Here is a 14026-nt window from a genome sequence, read left to right on the forward strand (position 1 = left end):
GGGAATAGAATCCTAAATTTAGAATAAAGATTATTTTTTTAGAAAAATGACTCTTCCTACGTACCAGTTTAAACTACTCATATCCCAATTGAAAAATGAGCAGAAGCCATGAACAGAAATTTCAAAATGGAAGAAACATATGGGCAGTAAACACAAAGAAAATGTGCAACCTCATGAAAATGCATGAGACACACAAAACATGAGACACACAAAGTAAATCCATATGATTGGCAAAAACTGAAGTCCAATAATGCCAAGTTATTGGCACTGGATGTGGGAAGGATGGAGGAGATGTGGATCCACAAAATCTTTTATGCTTTACTGGTAGAAATGTAAATCAGTATGATCATTTTAGAAAATAATTGAGGATTATCTAGTAATGTCAAACATTCACCTACTCTATGGTCTAGTACTTCCACGCTTGATATATACACAGAAGAAACTCTGCACATGTGTACCCTGTGATATTTACCACAATGTTAATAGCATCACTGTTGAAACAGCAAAGCCCTAGAAAAACCTAGCTGCTCATCCACAGGAGAACGGGTGAATGAATTGTGTTATTCTCACACAGATGAAAATAAACGCAAGGAAATTATGAACACAGGATTCAGGGAGATCGCTGACCTCCATGGGTGGAGTAAGGCATTGAAAATGAGGTGGGCACTAGATTCATGACTGCTTATTTAAAATAATTAAATAAATAAGTCAGATCATGCACTGACTAATGATGAAAGCATATTGGACAAAGGATGACGGTAAAGCCAAAGTCCTGAGGTCAATTAAAGGAGCTTAAGAAAGAAAAGGTGAGGGAACAGAAGGGAAGGAAAGAAATCACGTCACTTTTCATTGCTTCTATAGCCTTGTCCCCAAATAAATTATCCCCACAGGCTATCTGCCCCCCTCCCCCCCTTGCAATTCTCTGGGCTGATGATTCTGGCCAAGCAATGGTACAAATGTTCTAGTAGTTGCCAACTTACTACTCTTCCTGGGTAACACAGTCAGCTTTTCTGGCTGACTTAGCCCAACAGCCAACCATCTACTTGTGGAAAGTTTCAGGGCTCAGACAGGCCTCTGGGGGAGGTATTTGAGATCAAGAAAGATTGGCAGTGCCTGCCTTCAACTAGATCTCTGTGTGAATGACAATTGTTCATCTCTGACGCAAACCACTTCAGGCTGAAATTTGATTTCACTTTCTAAGAGTCCAGATCCTTCTTCTCTTCCCTATCAGTCTGTGTCCAGAGCACTATTTCCAGGCCCCCAGTGTGTCTTCTCAAAGACTGGCTGAGCCACTTTCCAGATGGAGCCAACATCATCCTCTATCTGATCCACAAATCATGAACAGAAGGCCGAGGAAATGAGAAGTGTATACCCACCAGGAAGGGAGAGAAGCTTCCAGCACGGGGTACACAGCAAGATCACAGAGGCACAACCTAATTCTCCAGAAAGCCAGTTCAGATCAATGACAGGACAGCCTGGTTCCAGATGAAACTCTCCTGGATTTTAAAACACAAATAAATAGTAACATTGAAATGAGATAAGATTTACCACAAATTTAATCTGACATATTTAATGATATATATTATGATAATTATGGCACCTGAAGACCAGATATAAAGAGGAAGCCACTGACATATTTGACAATATTAGCTATTCCTGGGATTCCCTGAGACAAGAGATGGGAAAGAGAAAAGATAAAGTGCATGAGCTTCTCTCCTGCCAGAAGGGCACAGGGTACTGCTCCAGTCCTCCTTCCTTAAGAAGGATTTAAGGTGTGCCACAGTACCTGGAAGGAGAAACCAGCTTGATGCCCCAGAGAGACTGATTTCAGTGTTCATTTAGAAGTCAAAGTTATCAGGTCAGATCTCTCTCTGATAACAGCAGAGAGAAGCCCTGCCTGGAGAGGGCAGTGGGGAGGGTGGGCCTTTGTTCAAACATCAAAATACTGTGGGAACAAACTGCTGGTTAGTGAGAGATGGTGGGAGGACAGCTAGATATATCAGCAAGCTGGAAAAATAGCCACATTTTCAGTACAACCTAATAATAATCTTTACTCCTAGTATTTTCTTAAAGTGAAGCTTTTTACTACATAACACATTCCAAGTATACTAGGAATTGAAATGAGAAAGTCCAGATTCCAGGGTACCTCTTAAATACGGGCAGAGGATTTTAGACTTCATATACCAGGGCAGAGGATTTTAGACTTCATATACCAGTTCCTTGATCATCAGTAAACTCGTCTCTAAAATTTGACCTAAAGGTCATTGGAAGAGTAGTTCTTAGGTTAAAAAAAAAAAAAAAAAAAAAAAGCCCAGAAATAGGTCCCTGTGCTGCCAAATGAGTTCTGAACTGGTGAATTCCTAAAAAACAGGACACAGCTTCCTGCAAATTATTAGGAAGTAGTTTTTGCCTCCAATTTACTGGCTTTGTATTACAACGTCTATCGAGGACGCTGGGTTTCCCCCACCCTTGCACTCCCTTCCTCCTTGGATGGTGGCAGATTTGGGACAAGGACCAGGAGAAAACTGAGCTGTAGTGCTAATGAGTAGATATGTGAAGAGTGAAGAGGATATATATTTTTTTAAATCTTGTCTCTGCATAATGTACCTACCTGAATTCCTCTTTTGGATTCTTTATCCTTATTTAAACCTGTCATTTGAGCATCTGAAGTAAAAATATGGGCCCAGGATCTACTTCTTAATGAGAAAAGCACCTCTTCTCCCCAACATCCTCACACGGAGAAATCAATTAAAACAGCCTCCAGTCAAAGGTCAAGAAGAAATCAGAGGGGAGCTGGGGAAATTAGCAGTTAGCAGGCAGGTGAGCCTGGCCATGCTGGGTCTTTCCAAGATCTCTAAGTTGTCTCTCATGAACGATCTTTCCCTGGCTGGGTTTGACTTTTGTGGGTTTTGGTTTAATTTTGCTTGATTTTCTTACTGTCGATAAGTAAGGCATTGCGGTAGTGTAGGATTGGTAAGGCATTAAAGTTTAGGAAGTGAGCCAGGAAGGAAAATGGCCAAGGAAACAGCCTGGCTGCCTTCAGACTAGCCTTCAAAGTCTTGGGGACAAATGGGGTCGTTGCAAAAGCTCATGGTCCAGCTGAACTCACCAGGGTCAGAAGAGCCACGTGCAAATTGGAGTCAAAGTGCTGTCATAACGAACAACACGTACTCCTTGGGGGTGGTTTTCACCTACACACAGATCTCCCTGGGGAACCGCACTCATTTGGATTTTTTTTTTAATTTGCACTGGGTTTTTTGAGTTTGTGTTGAGTTTGCATTTGAGTTTGCAGATTCTGGTCATGGCCACTTTCTTTGTGACCAACACTTATAGCATCTCCCACTCCAGTCGTGCAGCTCTGAGGTGGCTGCGGGAGTGCTGCCCATGAGTGGGCAGGATAAGCTGCGTGCACGCCCTGCAGGTCCCAGCTGGGCAGATCTCTGCCTCCTACCCTGTCCTCTGCAACTCAGAGGCACCTCGGGGACAACAGGGCAACCACATGAGGACATCTTCAGATGCAGAAAAAGGTAGTCGTCACCATGCCATCACCCTGAATCCTTAGTTCCACTCCTGACTGGTTCAAACAAACCTTTTTCTAGAGCTCTGACCATTGCGGAAAAAAAGTTAAGACACGAATCACCTAGATTTTGAAACTCCAGACTTTTCTGGTTTGGTTTTGCATCATCACAAGGTAAGAATCACAGTTTACTAACTCAGATGTGAATGGAATATGGCTTTAAAATATCCTAGGAAACAATATAATTTTACGTGACTATTTCATCTCAACAAGCAAATCAGAAATTCAGCCTCAGACATTTTGGAAAAGTCTACCCATCCCACACCAGATTGGACCGTGGTTCGAAGGCTTCACATAGTGACCAATTGGAGGGTCTTAGTCCTCAGTCGTCTGTTTATCTCCACTAAGTACCAAGATATGTGCTGTCCCTGTTTGTGCAGACCCAGACCTGGTGGCTCTCTGACGCATGCCACACTACACATGGGCCTCAGGCATCCCTGTCTGATGCAAAGCTGAGCTCTAAAGTGCCTGCGATCTAGGGTTGCCAAGTTGAGCAAAAATAATAATAATAATAACAACAAAAAAAAAAGACACTCAATTACATTTGAATTTCAGATAAACAGCAAATCAATCTTTTAAGTATGCTCCATGCAATATTTGGAACATACTTATACAAAAAAAGACTGTCTATGTGAATTTCATACTTAACTGGATGTCCTGCATTTTATCTGAGAATCCCGTTGTAATCTCTGTGCCAATATTCCTCTATGAGATCGTGCTGCCTCCCTGAGGCATCTTCTGTAAACAGGACCTGGGTCGCTATGCCTCTGTAATTATGAACCTCTTCTAACACTAGACGAGGGGAACATTTTTCTGGGGAATTATTGTTCTCAGTGGGATTAAACTGTTTCAAACAAAGCCAGAACATTCTACAGATGGTTCTGCTTTCCACCTGTTTTACTGGCCAAGAGGCAATGAATTAGTCTATTACCTTGAAATTGGAGGCAGTGGGCAAGGCAGGAATTAAGGTGTCAAATAGTTTATCCATACTCCCCTCACTTTTGTTCTTTCTCTCACTCTGTCCCTCCCACCCCTTTCTCTCTTCTTTCTTTTTGCAGTATCAAAAGAAAATGTTTGGAAAATGCATTTTTCTTTAGGTCAAGTGATCAGGCAGTTTTTACACTATGAAAGAGATTTATAAAAATACAGTAAGGTCATATGAATCCTTGGAAGTTAGAGTAACTTAAGTCACAAATACAAAGGAGAATATAAACTCATGTCACACAAAAGTTCTTTTTCTAAATGTACATTTGAAGACCCTACACTTTTTTCCATAACAATGTTATCCCATTGTAACTCAAAGCAGAAGTTACTAAGAAAATGCATGGTTGTCTGGTAACCACATATACATGTTATAAAAATATTTTAAACATATTTTATGTGCATTTGATTTAATTGTTGATTGGACTATTCCAAAAAATCCAGGAATACATTCTAATGAATGAATGAATGAGGCAACTGCACAAAAGCATGTGTGAAAATATACTCACTGCAGCATTATTTATGAGAAAGAGAAGACCAATTTAACTGTCCTTCAATAAAATATTAATTAAATTGTGCTGTAATTACCTACTATGGCTCTTAAACCTGATATTTTATTTTCATTCAATCAGAGTTCCTAAAATAAGGGAGAGAAATTAAAAGACTTAAGTAGTGGAAAAGAAGATAGAAAACTGTCATTTTTCAATGACAACATAAATATGCATGTATGAAATTCAGAATAATCTACAGATTCATTATTTGAACTAGTAAATAAGTTTAACAAAGCTGCCAGATATAATGGCAATATACAAAAATCAGTTGTAATTTTATAGCAGTGTAAATAGTTCGAATGTGAATTTTTTTTTTTTAATTTACAGCAGCATCAGAAAAAAGGAAGGGAAAAGATTTTCAAGGACTCTACACAGAAAACTATAAAATATTATTTAGTGGAATTAAAGACAAAACAGGAGGAGGGATAGATCAAGTTTGTGAATTACAAGATTCCATGTTTCTAAAATGTCAGTTCTCCTCTAATTAATGCCATAGATTCAGTGTAAACCCAGTCAACAACCAAGCAGACATTTTGTATGTGTGATCATTGACGGAGTAGTTCTAGGACTACAGAAGCATTGCAAAGGGCCAAGAATAGCCAAAACAATCTTGAAAATTAAATTTCCAAGACATCAAAACTTACGATAAAGCTGCAGTGATTATGACACCGTGGTATTGCATCAAGGATTGGCAGAGACCAATGGAACAGAATAGAGTGAAAAATCAGACCCACGCACGTGGTCACTTGACCTATGACAAAGGTGGCACTGCAGAACAGTGGGAATAGGACACTCTTCTCAATAAATGGTACCGAGTCAACTGGATTACTCAGATGCCCTTTCAGGCCTGAGGTACTCATTGTTCCGGTGGCTGGGAGAGTTAGATGGCTGCTCACTGCTCACAGCTGCCTCTCCTCCTGGGAATTTCCCGTAGCCAAAGAAAGCAGCTTCTTCCAAGATGATTCTCTCTCCCTGAGGATACTCCTACATCAATGACTGGTCAACGCAAGTATGGAAAGTCCTGACCCTTCCTGGATTGGCCTCTCAAGGACCATTCTAGTTTAAGAGTTCCCCTTGGGAACAGCTTAGGTCATGAAAGCAACTGCATCCTCAAACTTAAGTCTCCCTCCACCCCATCTAACTCCGTATACTCCCTCTCAGAAGTTTACCCCAGTAAAACTTCTGCATACAAATCTTAGAGTCCCAGATTCTGCTTCCTAGGGAACTCAACCTGGAACACACTGGAAAAAATTAACCTTGACACTACCTCATACCTTACATACAATTAATTCCAAGTGATAGTTTATCTAATGTGAGTCATAAAAGATAAAATTTCTATGAGAATCTAACATAACCAAGCCCCCACTACTTTGGGGTTGAAGAAAGATTTCTTAAACAAGACACAAAAGCACTTACCATACAAAAAAAGGCTGATAAATTGGACCACATTCAAATTAAGATGTTCTGTTTATCAAAGGATACAATTTAGAGTAAAAAGTCAAGCCACAAATTCAGGGAAGATAAACACAATGCCTATAAGCCACAAAGGATTTGTATAAAAAAATACATAAAGAAAGACCAAAAAATCAATAAGAAGATAGAAAAATCCAATAGAAAAAAAGAAAAGGGTAAGAGGTTTGAATGGGTACTTCCCACTCCCCAAAAGATATCAAAATAGCCAGCAAACAAATGAAAGGGGATTCAAAGTTATTAATACTCAGAGAATGCAAATTAAAACCACAATTAAATATTCACCTCAAACCCACTGGAATGGCAAGATTAACACTACCAGGTGTTGGTGGAAAATGTAGAGCACCTAGAATACTCAGACACAGCCTGAAGAAACTTGTGTTACATAGTCTAATAAAATTGCATACTTGCATGTATGTCTCTTTTAGGAATAGCCCCAACAGAAATGAGAGGACGTATATATCAAAACACTTACGTGTAAATGCTCATAGAAATGTTATTCATAATAACAAAAAATTAGAATAGTCCAAATGCCTGTTAATTTTTATAGACAATAAAAAAAAAACAAGGCAAGGAAAATAGAGTCAAAACAGAGGAAGCGTAATCAGGAAGTGCCTGAAAAGCAATGAAATTATGTTGAGGTAGAGGATCTAAAAATTAGGACAGTCTTGAATAAGAGAATGGCAAAGGGGGATAAAAATTTAACATTTTAGATATGGTGTCTCAAACAATTAAAGAATTATTAACACTTGATTTATTTATAGAAATGTATATAATTCATTCCTTCCTCTAACTAGAGTATTATACACACCCAGCTTATAAATTGAAATGAGCCAAACACCAAGAAAGTAATGCATCCCGTTACTGGGATCTCTGCTCCTCTGAGTTGTTCAGCACAGTAGCAGCGCACCAGAAACTTGCACCACGACCACCAGCCTGCTAGCAGGCAGCTGTCCTGAATGTAGGCCCATGATAGTTAATTTTATATATCAACTTGCCTGGGCTATAGTGTCCAGATATTTGGTCAAACGTTGTTCTTGATGTTTCTTGTGAGGGTGTTTTTTGAATAAGATGAATATTTAATTGATGGACTTAGAGCAAAGCAGATTGCCCTCCATCATATAGGTGGGCCTCATCTAATCAGTCAAAGGGCTCAATAGAACAAACACCCCACCCCCCACCCTACATCTCCCTACCCCAGCAAGACGGAATTCCGCCAGTAGACTGTCTTTGGTCTTGAACTGCAACTCTTTCTGGAGTCTCCATTCTGCCAACCTATTCCATCAGATTTTGGACTCACAAAGCCTCTTACAATCATGGGAACCAATTCTTTAAAATCAACAGATCAAACTCTCAGTCTCTCTCTGTCTCCCTCTCTCTCTTCCTTTCTCTCCCTCCCTTTCTACCCCCCCCCCACACACATGCATGCACACACACCCCGTCTTGTTTTCCAGAAAAGCCTGACTAACACAAGGCCTAATATCTGGGAACAGCCAGTTCCCCCACCTGGATGAGCCTGGCATGAATATTACTAGCTTCCTGGTCCTAAGTGCAGCCTGCCTCTTCAGTCCTTCTATGCTCTCTGAAACTCACAGTCTTAAACATATCCTTTCCTCCCAGTCTTTCAAACTCTACCATTTCCTCTGTGTCTTTACAGGGACCAAGCTGAAGACTCTCTGCATTTGGGGACAGAGTCATGTGTCTGTGCCAGGCTCTGGCTCCCCACTGAGCTTCCGTGTCTGCTCTGACATCCGCTTCTCCTCTGAGCTGGCTTGTCCTATCCTGAGTGCCCCTGACACCTCAGTCTCTTCAGGATCCTTTCCGTTGAGTTTCTATTGAACAGGTTGAAACTGTCCATAAAAGAAACTCTTCTATTTAGTGTCAAAAGCATCTCAGATTTCAATTTTTTTCTTTAATGAAAGCACATTCCCCAAGGTCAGTCAGTCTCGCTCAGCGCTGCTACTCAACAAGACAAATATTCTAAGGTTACAGTTTCTTCCCTCTGGCTCACTCCAAGAAATCCTTTGTGGCCCTAAGGTTGATTCACTACCTGATCATTCTTCAGCTTAGAATCACTCAAGGGCTTATAAAGACATGGTCTCAGGCCCCCGTTCCCAGAGTTTTTGCCTCAGTATTTCTGGGTGGGGCCTGGGAGCTTGCATTTCTAACATGTTCCCAGGTCAGGCTGAGGCTGTGGGTCCAGGGACCACACTTTGAGAACCACTGTTCTGGCTCTAGTTCTTTAAGTGCTGCCTCCTGTGCCTGTTCCTCCATTGACTACCTGTAGTCCCTAATTCTTTTATAGATATCTCTCCTGGTCCACGATGAAACTTGGAGGGGTAAAGGGAATGGGAGCTCTCACAGGCTTCCACTGCAGGGATAGGCCAAAAAAAGGGGGAATTCAATTCAACATTGCAAACACTTTTTTTTTTTTTTTTTGAGTGGCTGCTGTGTTATAAAGCACTGGCGGGGAGGGGTTAAAGAGATAAATGAGTTTCTGTTCTCAAGAAACTTAACATGTAACAAAGCGAAAGCCCAGCATAGCACTAACTATAGGAGAAGGAAACATGTATTATATTACAGTACATTCCAAAGCCCTTAGGACTACAGCCAACACTGTTGTTCTACCAAGCATGTTCCCTAGGCCGACCCCACAGGTCAAGGGCAGACTTTTTCTCAGGGTCATGAAAGTTCAGGGTCAACAAGTCCACAATCCTGAGGGAGCATCTCCTTAAATTTCACATCCTGAGGGTCTCGCTATCCTCCTACCAGTGTTGGCATGCCAGAGGTCACAAAAGAGTTCTACAGCTGCTGATGGATTCCAGCCTTTCTCTCCATACAGGTATTTTCTACCAGAGGAGTTGGCCAGGCGGGTCTGAACCACACATACAGTTGGTGATGGAGCCAAGAGCTCATGAAGTGACAATGCAAAGTGCATAGAGCAAGAAAGAGCAGAGGGCCTAAGGCTGATATGTGAGGAATGTCAGCCTTCCAGGGATGGGATTTAGAAAGCTAAGTGGGAAGAAAAGCGGGACAGTTGGAGATCGGCTTTGATGCCTGATTGAAGTGTGTTAGATGTGGACTTGCTTTCGGGAAGCTTCCAGGCTAGTAGGGAAAACAAGATAACTATTCTAGGACCAAGCACTAAATCAGCGTTAAGGAGAGAGTGTAACAAAGAGGGATAAGCTAAGGCTTGCCTTCACTTGGGCAATAGGATCCTCAGTTCTTCCATTTAACATTGTTGACAGTGATGTTGATTGCAGAGTGTTTTTATGAAAAGTACATAAAATAAACTCCTAAGCACAGTCGCTGGCTCACAGTAATCATTCCCTAAGTTGTTTTTATTGTAATTTCTGTAGTGATTCTGTTGCTGGTAGTGATGAGTCAAGTTTCCAAGAAAGAGAGGGAGTTGTGGGCTGCGCTGGGGGTGATGGGTGATGGACAATGGGGAGTTGGAAGAGTCGGAACATTGAGCAGGATTCACCTGCCTCCTGGGACAGGACACGTGAGCAAGGAGCAAGGTCGGTGATTGTCAAAGTGTAGGAACGGGCCGGAGGATCAGTTGGTTCAGAGTGTGTACTGCGTGGGGGTTGAGGCATTAATAGTATGTTTGTTTTTTGTAACTAAGAATGGTGGAAGATGGCAACCAGACTTATGTGGTGATCGTTTCACAATGTATACAAATATTGAATTATTATGTTGTGCATCTAAAACTAATATGTTTTATGTCAATTATATCTAATTTTTCAAAAAAGGAGTAGATAGGGTCCGCACTATGAATCTTGGGATAGGAAGCTTGGGCTTTGTCCTAGAGTTCATCAAGAACCTCTGAAGATTGATGACAAAAATTAACATATTATTGAAAACAATCTTTTAGTGAGATTAATTTATAAATTGCAAGTAGTAGTTGGGGAGAGTGATGCCACGTAGTTCAGCATGTCAAATATGAGATGATGCAATGTTAGTAGTGGAAATGGAAAGAGAATATTCAAGACAAATGCAAAAGAAAACATCAATTTAAAAGAGAAGACAAAGGCATTAGGGTTAGATATGAAGGTGTGGGCAGAAGCAGAGGCAACTCTTTCCTTCATACCTGGGCTTCCTACCCGGTCAGGTCTCTTAGAGAACATTTGTATAACCTGCTTGTGCTTCCATAATGGAATGCCCGACTGGGTGGCTTAAACAAGACATTTATTTTCTCATAGTTCTGAAATGCAAAAATTCAAGATCAAGGTGCCATCACGGATGGTTTCTGGTGAGACCTTTGTTCCTGGCTTACAGGTGGCTCCCTTCTCACTGAGTCCTCACCTGGCCTTTCTGCTATGCCCTCACTGTGAGACAGGGGTCCCTTCTCTTCTTATAAGGAAGCCAGCCCTATTGGATTAGGGTCCCATGCTGTGATCGCATTTAACTGTAATTCTCTCTCTAAAGGCTCTGTCTTCAAATACAGTCACATTGTGGTGGGGGGACTAGAGCTTCATCATATGAACCTGGGCCGGGGGTGGTAGGGGATCCTACTCAGCCCGTAGCAGTGGTGTCATATGCTACATGAGACAAAGGAAGTATGAAGTTTGAGCTAACGGAGAGGAAAATAGTTTTGGCATTAAATGCAATGGTTGGTTAATCTATAGAGCCATCCAGAATAACATTCTGTAATGACAAAAATGTTCTGTGTCAGCATTGTTTGTTACGGTAGCCGCTAGTCACAATATGACAACTGAGCATTTAAATGTGGCTAGTGAGTCCGAGGAAGAGAGTTTTTAAGTATATAGAATTTCAGTTTAAACTGTATTGAACAGCACAAATTAGAACTACAGGAACCCTAGGCAGCGTAAGGAGGTTTTATCAATATTTAGGTATCTAAGGCTTCTCCTAGGCTGTAAGGCCTTGTACTCTAGATACTCAACTTCCAACCACCTCTTGTCAGCCAAGAAAACTCTGAAGCTCTGAAAAGATATATGACTGTTCCAGGTTGACACAGCTGGTTACTAGACCCTAGATCATCAGTCAGGGATTAAATATTTTTATGGCAGCAGTCATGCCATTAGAAATGCTTAACAGGCAGCTGGAGATAAATAGCTGTTTGTCAAGGACTGAGATCAGTGCTGGGGAGTCAGTGCATGGGTGTGAAAATGTGGCCGTGAAAATGGATACAACATACAAAGAAAAGAAAATGGGGCTCCACGTCAAGCCTTGATAAATACTGACATGTAAATGGAAGGAAAATAAAAACAAAGCATAAAAGGAAATAGATTTTCATCTGCCAATTTTATACCAACAATTAGATAGCCCCAGATCGCCACCTCCTCAACATGCTCACAATTCATCTCAGACAGGTGGGCACAGTTAAAGAGCGAGAGCCCTTGCTGCCCGCCTCCCCACCACGAGAGAGCTGGCTGCCCACAGCAAGGCACTTAACCTCTCTGTGGTTCCATCTCCTCCTTTGTCAAATGGGGTTGATGACAAGACTTCCGTCAGAATGCTTTTGAGATAAAGTGAGATGCATGTACAGTACCAGCAAAGCCCTGGCGCATAATACAGATTCTTTAAATTTTAGATTGAAAAAAAACTTGTCTCGTCCCCAATCTTATTCCTCTTCCCGTGTCCCTGACCTAGGCCAAGAGCCTTGCCCTTCAGCTAGTTGTTCTCTCTGGAAATCTGAGTCATCTTTGATTCCTTCTTCTCCCTTAATCACCACATCCAGTAATTCACCAAGTGTTATTGATTCTAGCTGCTCCGTCTTTCAGATACAGCCACCTCTCTGTATGCCCTCCACTACAGCTCTCACACACGTCTTCTGCACTTTCTGAAAAAAGCATCCCTGTTTCCAATATGTTTGCTATACCCATCCATTCTCTACACCAGGATGGGATTTCTACACCATAGGATCTCCAGAGTGGGATTTTGAAACCTTGAGGTGTCCAGGGGAAGATTTTAACCCCAAGTCATTTTGCAGCCTTCCCCAGCAGTTTCTTTTTGCAGACAGGATTAAGTTGACATTCCTCAGCATGGCACTCAAGACCATTCACAGCCCGCCTGCAAACTACCTCTGTTTACATATTTCACCTTTTACTTTGAACCAAGAATACATAAATAGGAACCCATGCATTTTAAAAGTTCAAATGAATAATAGTCTTGTGACTCAGTGTGGACCTGGGAGGAAGAAGCAGGGTTTGTTTTTGTTTTTCAGATTGACGTCTAGGGGAAAATGTAAAATTCGCTGTCAAACCTTGCAGAGAGATTCCTTACCAGCACCTCCTGTTATTAGGTACTATTCCAACCCAGCCTTGTGATTTTCTTCTCTCATTTTTCATGGTAGGGAGGTTCCTTTTTCAGTGCCTACAGCTTCAAGCCTGCCTCCTGGAACACACGCTGCGTGTAATGTGGATCGTTCCTAGTCTATGTGAGAATGAAGTGAAGAGCCCCATAAAATAAAGGATCCCATTGAATTGGTTACAGATGGTTTGGTGTCTTTTTCCTAATCCACCACTTACATGGTCTTCATTTGGAGCTCAGGTCTCCTGTTATTGGGGCGCATGGATCCTTTCTCCAGGGGTTCCCGTGTTAACACTCCATCCACGTAGCCCGGTCTCACACGCACTCGAGTTGGCTTTTCTCTTTCATTTCTCCAAATATATTCCCTTTACAGGTTTTTCTACAATATCTTATCTTTACCTTTTTTTGAAGTAATTTTCATCAGTTCCACTCCTGTTTAATCTTTCTCAGAAGCACAAGTTCACACACACACACACACACACACACACGAGTTCCCCACACCTGTGTTTAGGTGCCATTTTACTAGGCTGTCTCTGTGTTTGACTTAACATTTTCATTATTCCTCAATATCACCGCATTCCAGGAAAGACAACCATTTTCCTGTGAACTTCTCATTTTGATCCACATGTCTCAGTAAAATGGAGAAATAGAGTCACAGACAGACAACATGAGGGCTTTGTTTAAGATGCTGGCCATACATAAATACATCGCACCTGTTCCCAAAGATAAGCCTGTGCGTCTGAGCTCTGACTGGTCATTTCTCGCCATCTGCTGGACACAAAGAGTCACAAGCTGGGAAAATCAGATCAGACTTCATGATTATCAGGTGCCCAAAGCTGACCTAGAACTGTGCTGAGCAAATTACTTCCTGCTGGAACAAAGCTTTATCTCCCCTTAGAACAAATCTCTCCAACTCCTCATAAATATCTCTTGGTTAGATTATGATGCCCAGTTGTTTGGTCAAACACCAGTTTAGAGGTTTCTGTGAACATGTATTTCAGGTGTGGTTAGCATTTAAATCAGTACCTTTGAATAAAGCTGATTACCCTCCATAATGTTGATGGGCCTCATCCAATCAGCTGAAGGCCTTCAGAGGAAAGCCTGAGGCTCCCCAAAGTGGAGGGAATTCTTTTCATGACTGAAGCGTGGAAACCCACTCTGAATCTCCAGA

General features: G+C 41.5%; 1 protein-coding gene and 1 long non-coding RNA gene across 2 annotated transcripts in view; one reads left to right on the forward strand and one right to left on the reverse strand.

Moving 5' to 3' along the window:
• Nucleotides 1-1067: 1067 nt before the first annotated feature.
• Nucleotides 1068-14026, reverse strand: part of LOC135318499 (ankyrin repeat domain-containing protein 26-like) — a 54229-nt gene continuing 41270 nt past the window's right edge. Inside the window, exon 22 of the mRNA XM_064489581.1 lies at nucleotides 1068-1496. The gene's annotated coding sequence lies outside the window, so the exon portion shown is untranslated. The remainder of the gene's footprint in view (nucleotides 1497-14026) is intronic.
• Nucleotides 1496-13035, forward strand: LOC135322112 (uncharacterized). Its single transcript, XR_010382420.1, has 2 exons — nucleotides 1496-3691; nucleotides 5437-13035. It is a non-coding gene; the product is annotated as an uncharacterized LOC135322112 (long non-coding RNA).

The sequence above is a fragment of the Camelus dromedarius genome, chromosome 9, assembly GCF_036321535.1.
Source record: "Camelus dromedarius isolate mCamDro1 chromosome 9, mCamDro1.pat, whole genome shotgun sequence".
Lineage (NCBI taxonomy): Eukaryota > Metazoa > Chordata > Mammalia > Artiodactyla > Camelidae > Camelus > Camelus dromedarius.